Genomic DNA, 16,106 nt, shown 5'->3' on the forward strand with positions numbered 1-16,106 from the left:
GCAGAACATATACGAGCCACATGAGGCGACAAAAAGAAACAAACGGCACAAGAAAGACGAGGAGCTCAGAAGTAAGGTGACACTGAAGAATCCGAGGAACCTTAAATGAGGGGGACTTCCAGCATGCAGGACTCACAAAGATAGTTACATTGATCATTTGTTTGTCCCCAAGGAGAAATTAAAGCTTCACAAATGCTCGAGAGGGGGGAGAAGAATATACACGCGTGTCAGAGATTGTTTTACTTAGTCATGAGGTATTCCACTTGTTTCATCCATTATAAAAACATCCATCCATTAACCAACCCGCTATATCCTAACTACAGGGTCACGGGGGTCTGCTGGAGCCAACACAGGGCGCAAGGCAGGAAGCAAACCCCGGGCAGGGCGCCAGATTCTAAAAACATGGGTGACATCATTGAATTCATTTGTTATTTTCTTCTCATTGTCAACGAGTTCTCCATTTGTGTCCCAAAGGTTTCTTAAATTCTCTTTCATCATCAGAAACCCTCCAGTGTGGTGGAAATAAAATAATTATACAGAAAAGACTCGGCCAAAATGTCTCCACCAATGTGATGCCAAGGATGGATCGCCTGTTAGCGGAAGCGTTTGATTGCAGTTGCTATGGGTGGCACACCCTGGTGTTAAGGTCGGGTTTGGGCAAAATTACTTTTTCACTTGGGTGGTGTAGGTGTTGGTGAGCTTTTGTTTTCCTTTAATTAATCAATTGATTGTTTAAAAAAAAAAAAGTGCATTGTGTTTACTCAGGGTGTTGTTTGTGTGCTGCGGCATTTGTTTAGAGATCAGAAACGATCAGGGAGAGGACATCGGGACTGGGAGAATACTTCATGGCACTGTAGGTATCTACTGGCCTGTAACATAGACAGACCAATAAACTGATATCAAACTCACTATCATGTAGAGTCTTTCATGTCTGCCTGTTCTATTGTGGCGGTCATCTGTCTGTCTATATATCTATTGAACAGCCTTTTAGATCAATCTGTCATGTAGCACCTTTTATATCTTACATTTTTATATAGTGCCTTTCATATATCTATTAAATTGTGCCATATCTGTACCATACAGTGCCTTTCATATCTATCTATATATTAAACAGCCTTTCGTATCAATCTGTCATATAGCACCTTTTATATCTTACATTTTTATATAGTGCCTTTCATATATCTATTAAATTGTGCCATATCTGTACCATACAGTGCCTTTCATATCTATCTATATATTAAACAGCCTTTCGTATCAATCTGTCATATAGCACCTTTTATATCTTACATTTATATAGTGCCTTTCATACATATATTTATATATCTGTTAAATAATGTCATATCTATACCATAAAGTTGCTTTCATCTGTCTGTTAAACAGAGCCTTTCATATTAATCCGTTATATAGCACCTTTCATATCTATATATCTATTAAATAGTGTCATATCTGTACGATATAGCACCTTTCATATCTATCTATATATCTATTAAATAGTGTCATATCTGTACAATATAGCGCCTTTCATATCAATCTATATATCTATTAAATAGTGTCATATCTGTACGATATAGCGTCTTTCATATCTATCTATATATCAAATAGTGTCATATCTGTACGATATAGCACCTTTCATATCTATCTATATATCTATTAGTGTCATATCTGTACGATATAGCACCTTTCATATCTATCTATATATCTATTAGTGTCATATCTGTATGATATAGCACCTTTCATATCTATATCTATCTATATATCTATTAAATAGTGTCATATCTGTATGATATAGCGTCTTTCATATCTATCTATATATTAAATAGTGTCATATCTGTACGATATAGCACCTTTCATATCTATCTATATATCTATTAGTGTCATATCTGTATGATATAGCACCTTTCATATCTATATCTATCTATATATCTATTAAATAGTGTCATATCTGTACGATATAGCACCTTTCATATCTATATCTATATATCTATTAAATAGTGTCATATCTGTACGATATAGCATCTTTCATATCTATCTATATATCAAATAGTGTCATATCTGTACGATATAGCACCTTTCATATGTCTATATATCTATTAAATAGTGTCATATCTGAATGATATAGTGCCTTTCGTATCTATTTATATATCAAATAGTGTCATATCTGTACAATATAGCACCTTTCATATCTATCTATATATCTATTAGTGTCATATCTGTATGATATAGTACCTTTCATATCTATATCTATCTATCTATATATCTATTAAACAGTGTCATATCTGTACGATATAGCGTCTTTCATATCTATCTATATATCAAATAGTGTCATATCTGTACGATATAGCATCTTTCATATCTCTATATATCAAATAGTGTCATATCTGTATGATATAGCACCTTTCATATCTATCTATATATCTATTAAATAGTGTCATATCTGAATGATATAGTGCCTTTCATATCTATTTATATATCAAATAGTGTCATATCTGTACAATATAGCACCTTTCATATCTATCTATATATCTATTAGTGTCATATCTGTATGATATAGCACCTTTCATATCTATCTATATATCTATTAGTGTCATATCTGTATGATATAGCACCTTTCATATCTATCTATATATCTATTAAATAGTGTCATATCTGTACCATATAGTGCCTTTCATAACTATCTATATATTAAACACAGCCTTTCGTATCAATCTGTCATATAGCGCCTTTCATATATATCTATTAAATAGTGTCATATCTGAACCATATAGTGCCTTTCATCTGTCTGTCTGTATATGTATTAAATAGAGCCTTTCGGATCAATCTGTCATATAGCACCTTTCATATCTTACATTTCTGTAGTGCCTTTCATAAACACCAGAAGTGACTCCAGTCCATTGAGCTCCTGAGTGAGGCCTTTATCCAGCACTTGCTCTGTCCTGCGTATGACGTTAATCCACATCCAGCCCTGCCAGCAGGTCCTCCAAATTGTTAGGAAAACTTGGGGCTTGGTGGCAGGATTGGCACTGCAGCCGCCATAAAACCCCTCCCAGTGTTCAGTGTGGTGCTGTGGTGTCGCCTGCTGCACTCAGATCTCAATCCGGGGGGTTCGCCGTGTGGTGGGTGCAGCACTGTGCTGTAATCCCTCATTCATTTCTGTTTATCTGTACCATACATTGGCTGTCATGTGTCTGTCTATATATCTATTAAATAGAGCCCTTCATCCCTATCTGTCATATAGCATCTTTCATATCTACCTTTTATACAGTATCGTGCCTTTCATGTCTGTGTATATATCTGTCACATAGTACCTTTTATAGCTCCCTTTTATATATTGCCTTTAATATCAATATTGTATAGTGCCTTTCATATCTGTCTACAGTGCATCTGTAAAGTATTCCCAGCGCTTCATCACTTTGTCCACATTTTGTTATGTCACAGCCTTATTCCAAAATGGATTAAATTCATTTTTTTCCTCAGAATTCTACACACAACACCCCATAATGACAACGTGAAAAAAGTTTACTTGAGGTTTTTGCAAATTTATTAAAAATAACAAAACTGAGAAATCCCATGTCCATAAGAATTCACAGCCTTTGCTCAATACTTTGTCGATGCCCCTTTGGCAGCAATTCCAGCCTCAAGTCTTGTTGAATATGATGCCACAAGCTTGGCACACCTATCCTTGGCCAGTTTGGCCCATTCCTCTTTGCAGCACCTCTCAAGCTCCATCAGGTTGGATGGGAAGCGTCGGTGCACAGCCATTTTAAGATCTCTCCAGAGATGTTCAATCGGATTCAAGTCTGGGCTCTGGCTGGGCCACTCAAGGACATTCACAGAGTTGTCCTGAAGCCACTCCTTTGATATCTTGGCTGTGTGCTTAGGGTCGTTGTCCTGCTGAAAGATGAACCGTCGCCCCAGTCTGAGGTCAAGAGTGCTCTGGAGCAAGTTTTCATCCAGGATGTCTCTGTACATTGCTCCAGTCATCTTTCCCTTTATCCTGACTAGTCTCCCAGTCCCACAGCATGATGCTGCCACCACCATGCTTCACTGTAGGGATGGTATTGGCCTGGTGATGAGCGGTGCCTGGTTTCCTCCAAACGTGACGCCTGGCATTCACACCAAAGAGTTCAATCTTTGTCTCATCAGACCAGAGAATTTTCTTTCTCATGGTCTGAGAGTCCTTCAGGTGCCTTTTGGCAAACTCCAGGCGGGCTGCCATGTGCCTTTTACTAAGGAGTGGCTTCCGTCTGGCCACTCTACCATACAGGTCTGATTGGTGGATTGCTGCAGAGATGGTTGTCCTTCTGGAAGGTTCTCCTCTCTCCACAGAGGACCTCTGGAGCTCTGACAGAGTGACCATCGAGTTCTTGGTCAACTCCCTGACTAAGGTCCTTCTCCCCCGATTGCTCAGTTTAGATGGCCGGCCAGCTCTAGGAAGAGTCCTGGTGGTTGTGAACTTCTTCCACTTATGGATGATGGAGGTCACTGTGCTCATTCGGACCTTCAAAGCAGCAGAAATGTTTCTGTACCCTTCCCCAGATTTGTGCCTCGAGACAATCCTGTCTCAGAGGTCTACAGACAATTCGTTTGACTTCATGCTTGGTTTGTGCTCTGACATGAACTGTCAACTGTGGGACCTTCTATAGACCGGTGTGTGCCTTTCCAAATCATGTCCAGTCAACTGAATGTACCACAGGTGGACTCCAATGAAGCTGCAGAAACATCTCAAGGATGATCGGGGAAACAGGATGCACCTGAGCTCAGTTTGGAGCTTCATGGCAAAGGCTGTGAATACTTATGGACATGTGCTTTCTCAATTTATTTATTTTTAATAAATTTGCAAAAATCTCAAACTTTTTTCACGTTGTCATTATGGGGTGTTGTGTGTAGAATTCTGAGGAAAAAAATGAATTTAATCCATTTTGGAATAAGGCTGTGACATAACAAAATGTGGAAAAAGTGATGTGCTGGGTATACTTTCTGGATGCACTGTATATATCTCTTAACACAGACCCTTTAGCATCTCTCTGTAATGGGACATTAGAACAATCTGGATGAGAACAGGCCATTCTGCCCAACAAAGCTCACCAGTCCTGTCCACTTAATTCTTCTAAAGTAACATCAAGTCATGTTGTGAAAGTCCCTGAAGTCCTCCTGTCCACCACACTACTTGGTCTCTTATTCCAAGTGTCTGTGGTTCTCTGGGTGAAGATAAACTTCCTAATGTTTGTGTGAATTTCCCCTTCACAAGTGTCCAACTGTGTCATCGTGTTCTTGATGACCTCATTTTAAAGTCACCGTCTCGTTCCACTGGACTGATTCCCTTCATCACTTTAAACACTTCAGTGAGGTCTCCTCTTCATCTCCTTAAGGCTCAGCTCCTTCTGTCATTCCTCTTTGTTCATCCCCTGTAGCCCCGGACTCAGCCCAGTCGCTCTTCTGTCTATTAATCATAGAGTGTCTTAACATGTCTTACTTTTTCTCTAGAGCCTTTCCATCATATAGTGCCTTTCATATCTGTCTACTGTTTGTGTTAAATGTAAGTGAAACCTGAATTAGAAGTAAGACACTGTGAATTCTGCCAAGGCTGCACCATCTAAGTTTTGGATTCTTAAACTTGAAAAGTCCCCAAAGAGTACAGTACAAGACAATTTATTTTTGTACAGTAGTCCAAAATCACCCAAGGAGGGCCGCATTGGGCTTTAACAGGCCCTGCTGTTTGACAGCCCCCCGGCCTTGACTCTCTAAGAAGACAAGGAAACAAAAAATGGAAGAAACCTCAGGAAAGGCAGTTCAGAGAGAGCCCCCTTTCCAGGTAGGGTGGGTGTGCAGTGGGGGTCAATACAACACAATACACAGAACCGGACACAAGTCGTCCTCAATACAATACAATAGTAAAATAAAAATATTACGAGGACAGAGCAGAACTGAACAGTAGATGATATCCCATAATAGGATTTTCATTTGTTAAGATTCCTGGAGTCCTCCGCCATCAAGCCGCCTCCCCCTATTGGCCATTCCACAGCTGAGTCAGCACTGGGCCAGCCAATCAGATGACAGGACCTGGGGTAGCTGAGCCCTTTGTAGGTGGTAAGAGGTTGGAGTTTGGATGGGTGCACTTGACCCCCAGGTAGATGGGCTGCCCGGTCCTGACTCCTGCCCATCGTTGTCACTTGCCATCAGCAGGTGATGAGCTCAAGGTGGCCTGTCAGCTGTGTGTCCCCCACCTTTACTCTTTTATTTTTGTTTTGTGCTTCAATCAAAAAGATAAAACCTCTTTAATATCCACTTGGTGTCCTTGAGGTTCAGGTGGGGGTTGGTTGTCAATTTTGGGTTTTCATTGAAGGGTTAAGTAGAGTTCAAGATGACCGAGGGGCTTCTGGGGGGGCTACAGCAAGTAAGCAAGCCAGCGGTTGAGCCCAGTGCTCTGGAACTAGCTGGGTAAACCTTAAGGGTCCCAAGATCACCAGGACCTCCACCTCTCTAACCCCTACACCTGGGAGTGAGATGTGGATAAGCTTTGTGCCCACCCATCCCTGTCTTTGAAAATTGTTTAGCAGGATTTAGGGATGTGAAGTAAAGGATGACGGGGGGGGGGGGCTTCAGGGCTACAACAGGCAACCTGACCTGGCCGAGCCTCATCACCTGGTGCTGGGCCCAGAGCTCTGGAACTGCTGGGTGAGCCTTAAGACCCCTAAGGTCATGCCATCTCCAGTATCTCTTTCTTTTGTAACTGAGAGAGGGATAATCGGGTGGGGGTCCGCCCTTGTTATAGAAAATTATAATATGAGATTTTAGAGATGTGGACTACAGGATGATGGGGGCTTTCAGGCCTGCACCTGGTGATGTGGATGGAACTGTAAGGGTTAATCATAACGGCCCCCCCCATAGCTCTTGCTCGGATAACCAAGGTGACCCCTCCCACCACCACCACCACTCCCCCCCTTGCCCCGGGGTACATTATGAAGGTGCAAGTAAGGCGGTTTATCATGTGGCCAGGTGCCATGCAGAAGATGAAGGTCTGCTGAGGTCCCCACTGAGGATGAGGATGAGCTCCAGTGATGATCATCCTGACTTGTGTTAAGTTGAGGGTTGGAATGAAAATGCAGCCAGTGTGAGCCCCCCCCCACAATAATAGTGTGACCCCCCCCAGTATATGAAATAAAGACTGATTAAATTACCTGCTGGCCTCTTCTCCTGCATGTGCTCGCTGTTGTGAATTTTATTATAAAAGGCGCTATATAAGGTGAAAGTCAGCAGATGGAAATGTTTGGGGGTCCCAGGTGGGATTCCCAAGTTAATTGTCAACATATAGAATTATGATCCGATTGTGATGGCTGCACTTCCAGTCAAATGGCTCCGGACCACCAGTGTCGGGTGCTTTATAGTAGTCAGGGGACCAGAAGGGGCGGAGTCTGGAATGAGCAGCAGTGACATCAGGGCTTTTGGGGCGGGACTTTGACCTGAGAACATAAGCTGAAGTGTGAGCAGCGCAGCCCCCCCCCCCACTGTGACCCCATGGTGGGCACATCTCCCCGAGTGCCAGCCATCCTTGTGTGTCACTGACCGACTAGGGTGAGCAGCCTGCTCATCAGCAATCATTCAGTGGTTTGCCCGAACGACACCACCAGTGGACGGCCAAATGGTGGATGCTTTAAAAAAAAATTTGAACACTTTGCGTTCCTATAAAAGCAAACAAATTACAAAAACGTGTGCGAGCAAACGAAGCGGCCGACGGCGAGCCCTTCAAGTCTCTCTTTACTGCTGCCGTTTTATGAAGCCCTGGCGTCACAAGGGGCTGCAGCAGGCCGGCGCTGTGGAATGTGCCCATTAAATACGGCGGGCACTCGGTGTGTGCGTGAGATACGACCATCGAGAGACGTGCCAACGCGCTGTGGTGGAGAGCTGGCCGCAGATACGTGAGGCACGCCTGACGCGTACGGGATCAGAAAAAGAAGTAGGTGAGGGTTGGCACCTCCTGTAAGCGTCAGCTCACAACACGGCCGAGCCTGAGTGCAGATGTTAGCGCACGTCGTCTGATCCAAAGGACGAGACGCAGCTCCAACTTAATATGTGGACGGGGTTTAGCAAGGGGTAAGCAAACGGTTATGGAGAGGGGAAGACCTCATGAGGACAGGGTGTCAGTACAAACGGCATCCAGCAAATCAAGTGGCTTTATTGTCATCCTATGCATACACCACATTGCAGCATACAGTGGCGCAGAATAACATTTCTTGAAGATCTCAGGACTCACCCTCTCGGGCCCTCAATTACCAGTTAGGGTAACGCCTGGCTGAAGAACATTCAGATGGTGGTGTGGTCACTTTCTGAGTCTGAATGTGCTTTAGGACTCCATAAACATCCTTATCTCCCTCATGTCCATCACTTGCTCTGCCCGGTCTCACAGGTTCAAGTCAAGTGGCTTTGTTGTCATCCTATGCATACACCACATTGCAGCATACAGTGGCGCAGAATAACATTTCTTGAAGATCTCAGGACTCACCCTAACTGGTAATTGAGGGCCCGAGATGCTAACACCTGTCTGAAGGACATTCAGATGGTGGTGTGGCCACTTTCTGAGTCTGAATGTGCTTTAGGACTCCATAAACATCCTTATCTCCCTCATGTCCATCACTTGCTCTGCCCGGTCTCACAGGTTCAAGTCAAGTGGCTTTGTTGTCATCCTATGCATACACCATATTGCAGCATACAGTGGCGCAAAATAACATTTCTTGAAGATCTCAGGACTCACCCTAACTGGTAATTGAGGGCCCGAGATGCTAACACCTGTCTGAAGGACATTCAGATGGTGGTGTGGTTACTTTCTGAGTCTGAATGTGCCTTAGGACTCCATAAACATCCTTATCTCCCTCATGTCCATCACTTGCTCTGCCCGGGCTCACAGGTTCAAGTCAAGTGGCTTTGTTGTCATCCTATGCATACACCATATTGCAGCATACAGTGGTGCAAAATAACATTCCTTGAAGATCTCAGGACTCAACCTAACTGGTAATTGAGGGCCCGAGAGGCTAACACCTGGCTGAAGGACATTCAGATGGTGGTGTGGTCACTTTCTGAGTCTGAATGTGCCTTAGGAATCCATAAACATCTTCATCTTCCTTAGGTCGTCCACGTGCTCTGCATTGGTGTCACAGGTTCAAATTACTGTGGCTTTCCTATCATGCCATCCATACACCGTACTGCAGCATACAATGACATTGAATAACATTCTCGGTCGGGCGTTACAAAACAGGCTCAAGCAAGGGAGGCAAAGAGTTATGGAGAAGGAAACCCTATGAAAATCGGGTGTCGTTACAAATGATGTATATTAAGTCAAGTGGCTTTATTATCATACTCTGCATACACTACATTGCAGCATATAGTGGCGCAAAATAACATTTCTTGAAGAAATCAAGACTTGACCTGGCTGGTATTGCAGGCCAGAGAGGATGACACCTGTCTGAAGGATATTCAGGTGGTGGTGTGGTCACTTTCTAAGTCTGAATGTGGCTTATGACTCCATAAATATCTTCATCTGCCTCAGGTCCACCACTTGCTTTGCCAGGGCACACAGGTTCAAATCAAGTGGCTTTATTGTCATCCTATGCATACACTGTATTGCAGCATACAGTGGCGCAAATGAACATTTCTTGAAGATCTCAGAACTCACCCTAACTGGTAATTGAGGGCCAGAGAGCCTAACGCCTGTGTGAAGGACATTCAGATTGTTGTTTGGTCACTTTCCGAGTCTAAATGTGCCTTAGGACTTAGTAAACATCTTCCTCAGGTCCACCACTTGTTCTTCCCGGCTCACAGGTTCAAATTACTGTGGCTTTCCTATCATACCATCCATACACTGTACTGCAGCATACAATGACACGAAATAACATTTTCGAGTTTGGTGGGGTGCTAACATAGACACAGGATGAGGGCAATCAGAACACAAGGTTCACACTCCACTAAACATCATTTCAAAACAAATCTGAGATTGGATTCAGATGTTTGTGGACCCTGTCAAAAGAACAGCCGAGGAAAGACAAAATGCTGGCACCAGACGAGCAGCTCTGTCTGTAGGAGGGTACAAAGTGGGCTCAAGCGAGGGAAGCACAGGAATAATAGAGAGGGGAGAACCCCATGAGAGTTGGTGTCCATCAAGTCAAGTCAAATGACTTTATTCTCATCCTATGCATACACCACATTGCAGCATACAGTGGTGCAAAATAACATTTCCTGAAGATCTCAGGACTCATCCTGACTGGTAATTGAGGGCCAGAGAGGCTAACATCTTTGTGAAGGACATTCAGGTGGTAGCAGTAGATGTCTTGACCCTCCAGAGGTCCACCACTTGCTCTGTCCAAACTCTCAGGTTCAAGTTAAAGTGTGTTCATTGTCATTCTTTCCATACGCCGTATTGCAGCATACAGTAGCACTAAGCTAGGTTCCCCAAGACCGCGGTGGAGTGTCTACACAGACAGAGGGCAGTAAGATTACGGGCAGGCTGCTCCAGTAAGCATCAGTTGAAAAGCTTGGATTCACATGTTAGCTGATTAAAAAGAGCACATCATATTGCAGCATACAGTGACACATCATAACATTTCTTAATAATAATTCATTACATTTATATAGCGCTTTTCTCAGTACTCAAAGTGCTATCCACACACGGAGGAACCGGGAAGCGAACCCACAATCTTCCACAGTCTCCTTACTGCAAAGCAGCAGCACTACCACTGCGCCACCTGTGAGGACGATCTTCTTGAAGATCTCAGGACTGACTCTGGCTGGTATCAAGTTCCACGGAGGCTAAAACCTGTCTGAAGAACATTCAGGTGGTGGTGTGGCCACTTTCTGAGTCTGAATGTGCCTTAGGACTCAGTAAACATCTTCATCCTCCTCAGGTTCAGGTTACAGTGTCTTCATTGTTATTCCTTCCATATGCCATATTGTAGCATACAGTAGCACAAAGTCAGGTTCCCCAGGAACGCAGTGGAGTGTCTACATAGACACAGGATGAGGGCAACCAGAACACATGGGGGCTGCTCCAGTAAGCATCAGGTCAAAACAAATCCGAGCTGATTAAAAAGATCAGGCGAGAAAAGACGAAACGCGCGCGCCAGACGAGCAGCTCTCGTTCTGAATCGAGTGGAAGTTCAGGACAAGATCTGTGTGTGGTATAGGGGTACAAAACAGGCTCAAGCAAGGGAAGCAAAGAGTTATGGAGAGATGAGAACCCCTATGAGATTTAGGTGATGTTACAAATGATGTCCATCAAGTCATGTCACTTATATTGTCATCCATTGCATACACCATATTGCAGCATACAGTAACACATCACAATCTTTCTTGAAGATCTCAGGACTGACCCTGATTGGTATCGAGGGCCAGAGATTCTAATTCTTGGGTGAAGGACATTCAGGTGGTGGTGTGACCACTTTCTGGGCCCAGCCTCCGTGGATTTCCTCATCCTCCTCAGGTCCACCACTTGCTCTGCCTGGACTCTCAGGTTCAACTTGCAGTGGCTTTCCTATCATATCATCCATACACCATACTGCAGCATACAGTGACATGAACTAACATTCCCCAAGAGTGTGGTGGGGTACTAAGATAGACATAGGACAAGGGCAATCAGAACACAAGGGGGCCGCTCCAGTAAGCATCATTTCAAAACAAGTTAGAACTTGAATTCAGATGTTAGTGGGCACCATCAAAAGAACAGGCAAGGAAAAATGAAATTCGGGCACCAGACGAGGGGCTCTGACTGTAGGGGGGTACAAAATGCGCTCAAGAAAGGGTAATAGAGAGGGGAGAACTCCATGAGAATTGAATAATGTTTAATGTGGTGTCCGTCAAGGAAAGTCTTGAGGCTTTATTGTCATACTATGCATACACCACATTGCAGCATACAGTGGCACGGAGTAACATTTCTTGAAGATCTCCGGACTGACCCTGACTGTTATCGAGGGCCAGAGAGGCTAATGCCTGTCTGAAGGACATTCAGGTGGTAGCAGTAGACGTCTTGATCCTCTTCATATCCACCAGTTGCTCTGCCCGGACTCTCAGGTTCAAGTTACAGTGTCTTCATTGTCATTCTGTCCATATGCCGTATTGCAGCATACAGTAACACAAAGTCAGGTACCACAGGACCACGGGGGGGGGGGGGCTGTCTACATGGACACAGGATGAAAGAAATAAGAACACAAGGGGGCTGCTCCAGTAAGCATCAGGTTAAAACAAATCGAAGCTCGGACTTGAATGTTAGCTGATTAAAAGGAACAGGCGAGAAATGATGAAACACAAGCGCCAGATGAGCGGCTCTCATTCTGAATCGAGTGGACGTTCAGGATAAAGTCTGTGTGTGGTGGGGGGGGCACAAAACAGGCTCAAACAAGGGAGGCAAAGAGTTATGGAGAGGGGAGAACCCCTATGAGAATTAGGTGATGTTACAAATGATGTCCATCAAGTCAAGTGGCTTTATTGTCTTACTATGCATACACCACATTGCAGCATACAGTGGCGCAAAATAACATTTCCTGAAGATCTCAGGACTCACCCTGACTGGTAATTGAGGGCCAGAGAGGCTAACGCCTGTGTGAAGGACATTCAGGTGGTAGCAGTAGACGTTTTGACCCTCCAGAGGTCCACCACTTGCTCTGCCCGGACTCTCAGGTTCAAGTTAAAGTGTGTTCATTGTCATTCTTTCCATACGCCATATTGCAGCATACAGTAGCACTAAGCCAGGTTCCCCAAGACCGCGGTGGGGTGTCTACACAGACACGGGATGAGGGCAGTAAGATTACGGGCAGGCTGCTCCAGTAAGCATCAGTTGAAAAGCTTGGATTCACATGTTAGCTGATTAAAAAGAGCACATTATATTGCAGCATACAGTAACACGTCATAACGTTTCTTGAAGATCTCAGGACTGACCCTGGCTGGTATCGTGGGCCAGAGATTCTAATTCTAGTCTCAATGACATTCAGGTGGTGGTGCGGCCACTTTATAAATCCAGCATCAGTGGACTTCTTCCTCAGGTCCACCACTTGCTCTACCCAGACTCACAGGTTCAAGTCACAGTGGCTTTCCTATCATACCGTCCATACACCTTACTGCAGCATACAGTGACATGAAAAAACTTTCCCGAGGAGTGTGGTGGAGTGCTAACATAGACACAGGACAAGGGCAGTCGAAATACGAGGGGGCAGCTCCAGTAAGCATCAAGTCGAAACAAATCAGAACTTGTATTCAAATGTTAGCGGGCACCATCAAAAGAACAGGCGAGGAAAGACGAAATGTGGGCACCAGACGAGGGGCTCTGACTGTAGGGGGGTGCAAAGTGGGCTCAAGCATGGGAAGAAAAGGATTATGGACAGGGTAACACCTTAAGAATTGGGTGATGTTATAAGTGGTGTCCATCCAGTCAAGTCAAGTCATGTGACTTTATTGCCATCCTAGGCATACACCATATTGCAGCATACAGTGGCATGTAATGACGTTTCCTGAAGATCTCAGGAGAGACCCTGACTGGTAATCAAGTTCCAGAGGTTCAAATTCTTGTCTGAATGACATTCATGGGGAGGTGTGGTCACGTTCGGAGTCTGAATGGCATGTGTCAACTCCTTCATTGTCCTCATGTCCACCTCTTGGCCACCTCGGATTTCAGGGTCAAGTTAAAGCGGCCTAATTGTTGTAGGAAATGGCATCCTGTGACATACGGAACTGACGTGTGGATCAGCAGTACGCTGCCACTTATCAACACGAAGGTGAGAGTTCCTTTATATTTTGTGGGGACCGTCTTACTCCAGGTTACAGTGGACCCTCTTTTCAAGATCACAGCTCTCGTCACTTCGCCCCAATGGACAGTCAACCAGTTTTTATATCTTCTTAGGTCATGGAATTCATTGAAGTTTGGTTCCAAATTGATTCCAATGCTCCCAGATCTGGCTGACCGACTAATAGGGGGGAAGCACAGAATTCAGAGTTTGGATGACGAGGGGTTAGAAGTTGTAGCAGAACCTGCTGGAACTGGTTTAGATGCCACAGCACCTTCAGCCAGATGGAAGCAGGACAAACAGACCCTGGAAGGGGTTGGAGTGGTCCACCATATTTCTGTAGACTTTGCAGATGGAATGCTTGATAAAAGATTTAATGGATGGGTGGAGAGTCTAGAATGGTCTTGACAATCACTTTGTAGGACCTTCGGCGCTTCCCAAAAGCAATGCAGCTGGTCAGGTCGTAGAATTGGGTGAGAAATGGGACTCAGGTAGGCTTGTCTTCCTCAGCCACCAGAGGAAGTGGAGATGCTGCAGAGCCTTCTTGTTTTTTTTTGAAAGTGCTGATAATTGTCCAGGTGAGGTTTGGCTCCCAGGTGTCCACTCGGACATGCGGTGCTCCTGACCAGTTTCCACTGCACCGCACTCTCAGAAGTCAACAATCGTCTCTTTTGTCCTCGTCCCCATTGAGGAGCAGATTGTTGCACTTACACCCGTCCGCCAGTTGTCACATCTCCATTCTGGTGACACGACGACCCAGCACCATTGTGTCATCGGCAAACATCATGATGGCATTAGAGATGGACGTGGAGTGGACAGGGGGTGCCGGTACTCTGCGTGATGCTGCTGGAGGTGGTGTTTCTGATGGCAGACCGTCTGGTGTATCTCGGTCTGGAACTTGGGGATCCAGCTGCATACCAAACAGGCTCAACTTACCCATGAGCCTTCTGAGGGATGATGGAGTTGAATTCTAGCAGAAGTGTCTGTTTTGTCCTGATGAAGAGCAGATGATATGGCATCCTCAGGTGACAGGCAAACTGGAGAGGGTCTTGTGATGTGGCAAGTTTGGCTTTCAGGTGGTCCAAGACAAGCCTGTTGAAGCACTTCCCAGTGACATGGTCATTGAGGCGAGTGACAGAGGACTTCTTGGTCACCCGTATAATGGTGGTGGTTGACTACAGTTGAAGATGTCTGTGAAGGTCTCAGTCATCTGGTCTGTACGTTTCCCAAGTCCTCGGCCAGGTGTGTGGTCTGCTCCAGCAGTGGCTTCACGTTCAGCAAAGTTCTTCTTACATCTGCTCCTCCCAAGGAGGGATGGACTTTCTTGCAGGTATTTTGTTTGGGGCGTATTTAGAACATCTGGAAGGGGGGCAGCCCTGCTGTGATGATGACAGATTCCCTGTCACACATGCTGTGTGTCTCTGGTGACCTGAAAATGGCTAGGAATGTCCTTGCCATGTTCTCACTTTGATGCCCCGAGATGGGTTTGTCCTCACTTGTCCTGAAGGCTGCCAATGCCACCGCATCTGAAAGCAGCCTTAAGGTCTTTCAGCAGGACACATGTCTCCAGTGTCACCCATGTCACTAGTTAATGTGCTGAGTGACCGATGACGTCTGCTCCTCTAAGCTGGTCGGATGACCACAGGTGGCAGCTGCTTTAAACACAACCCAGTCTGTGAAGAGTCAGCTCAGTTTAGAGCTTCTCACTGTCATTCACATCGGTGACCCCCTTCGGAGGACGGGCCCACTTCTGTCTGCTCCTCCATCGGCTAACAAGTCAAGCGCAGGCCATCCTGGTCTACCAAGCTATTGTTTTATTCTGTTGTTTTATTCCTTGTGTTTTTTTGTCTCAGCTTGCAAATTGTCTGGAAAATCCACCAGTGATTTCCATCAAATAAAACGTTCAGAACAACTCGGCCATTTATGGACTCGTAATGAGGTATAAAATCTTTCCCCTGAGACTAATGAGAGGGGATTAACTGTGGAGGACCACCGAACGGAGAGCCAAAGGCAACACTTGGAGCTGCTGGCGTGGCCGCCTCAGCTCTGTGGGCTCTTTATGGGACGCTGCGGTAGAAGATCACAACGTGCCAGCCGCTCTGAATGACAGCAGGGCTCATTCAATGGGACAAAAAGACGAGCAAAGCAAACAAAATGAAACGCGGCCCCCCGTCAGACACTGGCAGGGACTGAGCCTGTGCTCTCTGCTCAGACATGGAGGACAAAATAAAACCAAAGAAACTGCAAACAACGTGACGGGGAACCACAGGCGACACACAAGGCCGAGGCTAGCGGGCACCCCGGGCATCTTTAGGAGCAGCTGACCAACTCCAGGGGGCACTGCGC

The 16,106-nt window shown here is 45.2% G+C and overlaps 1 protein-coding gene across 1 annotated transcript in view; it reads left to right on the forward strand.

The window, feature by feature from the left end:
- dnajc28 (DnaJ (Hsp40) homolog, subfamily C, member 28) overlaps window positions 1-16,106 on the forward strand; it is a 1,235,492-nt gene that overhangs the window by 1,026,435 nt on the left and 192,951 nt on the right. The gene's annotated exons all lie outside the window — the stretch shown is intronic.

Source organism: Erpetoichthys calabaricus, chromosome 4 (genome assembly GCF_900747795.2).
Source record: "Erpetoichthys calabaricus chromosome 4, fErpCal1.3, whole genome shotgun sequence".
NCBI lineage: Eukaryota > Metazoa > Chordata > Cladistia > Polypteriformes > Polypteridae > Erpetoichthys > Erpetoichthys calabaricus.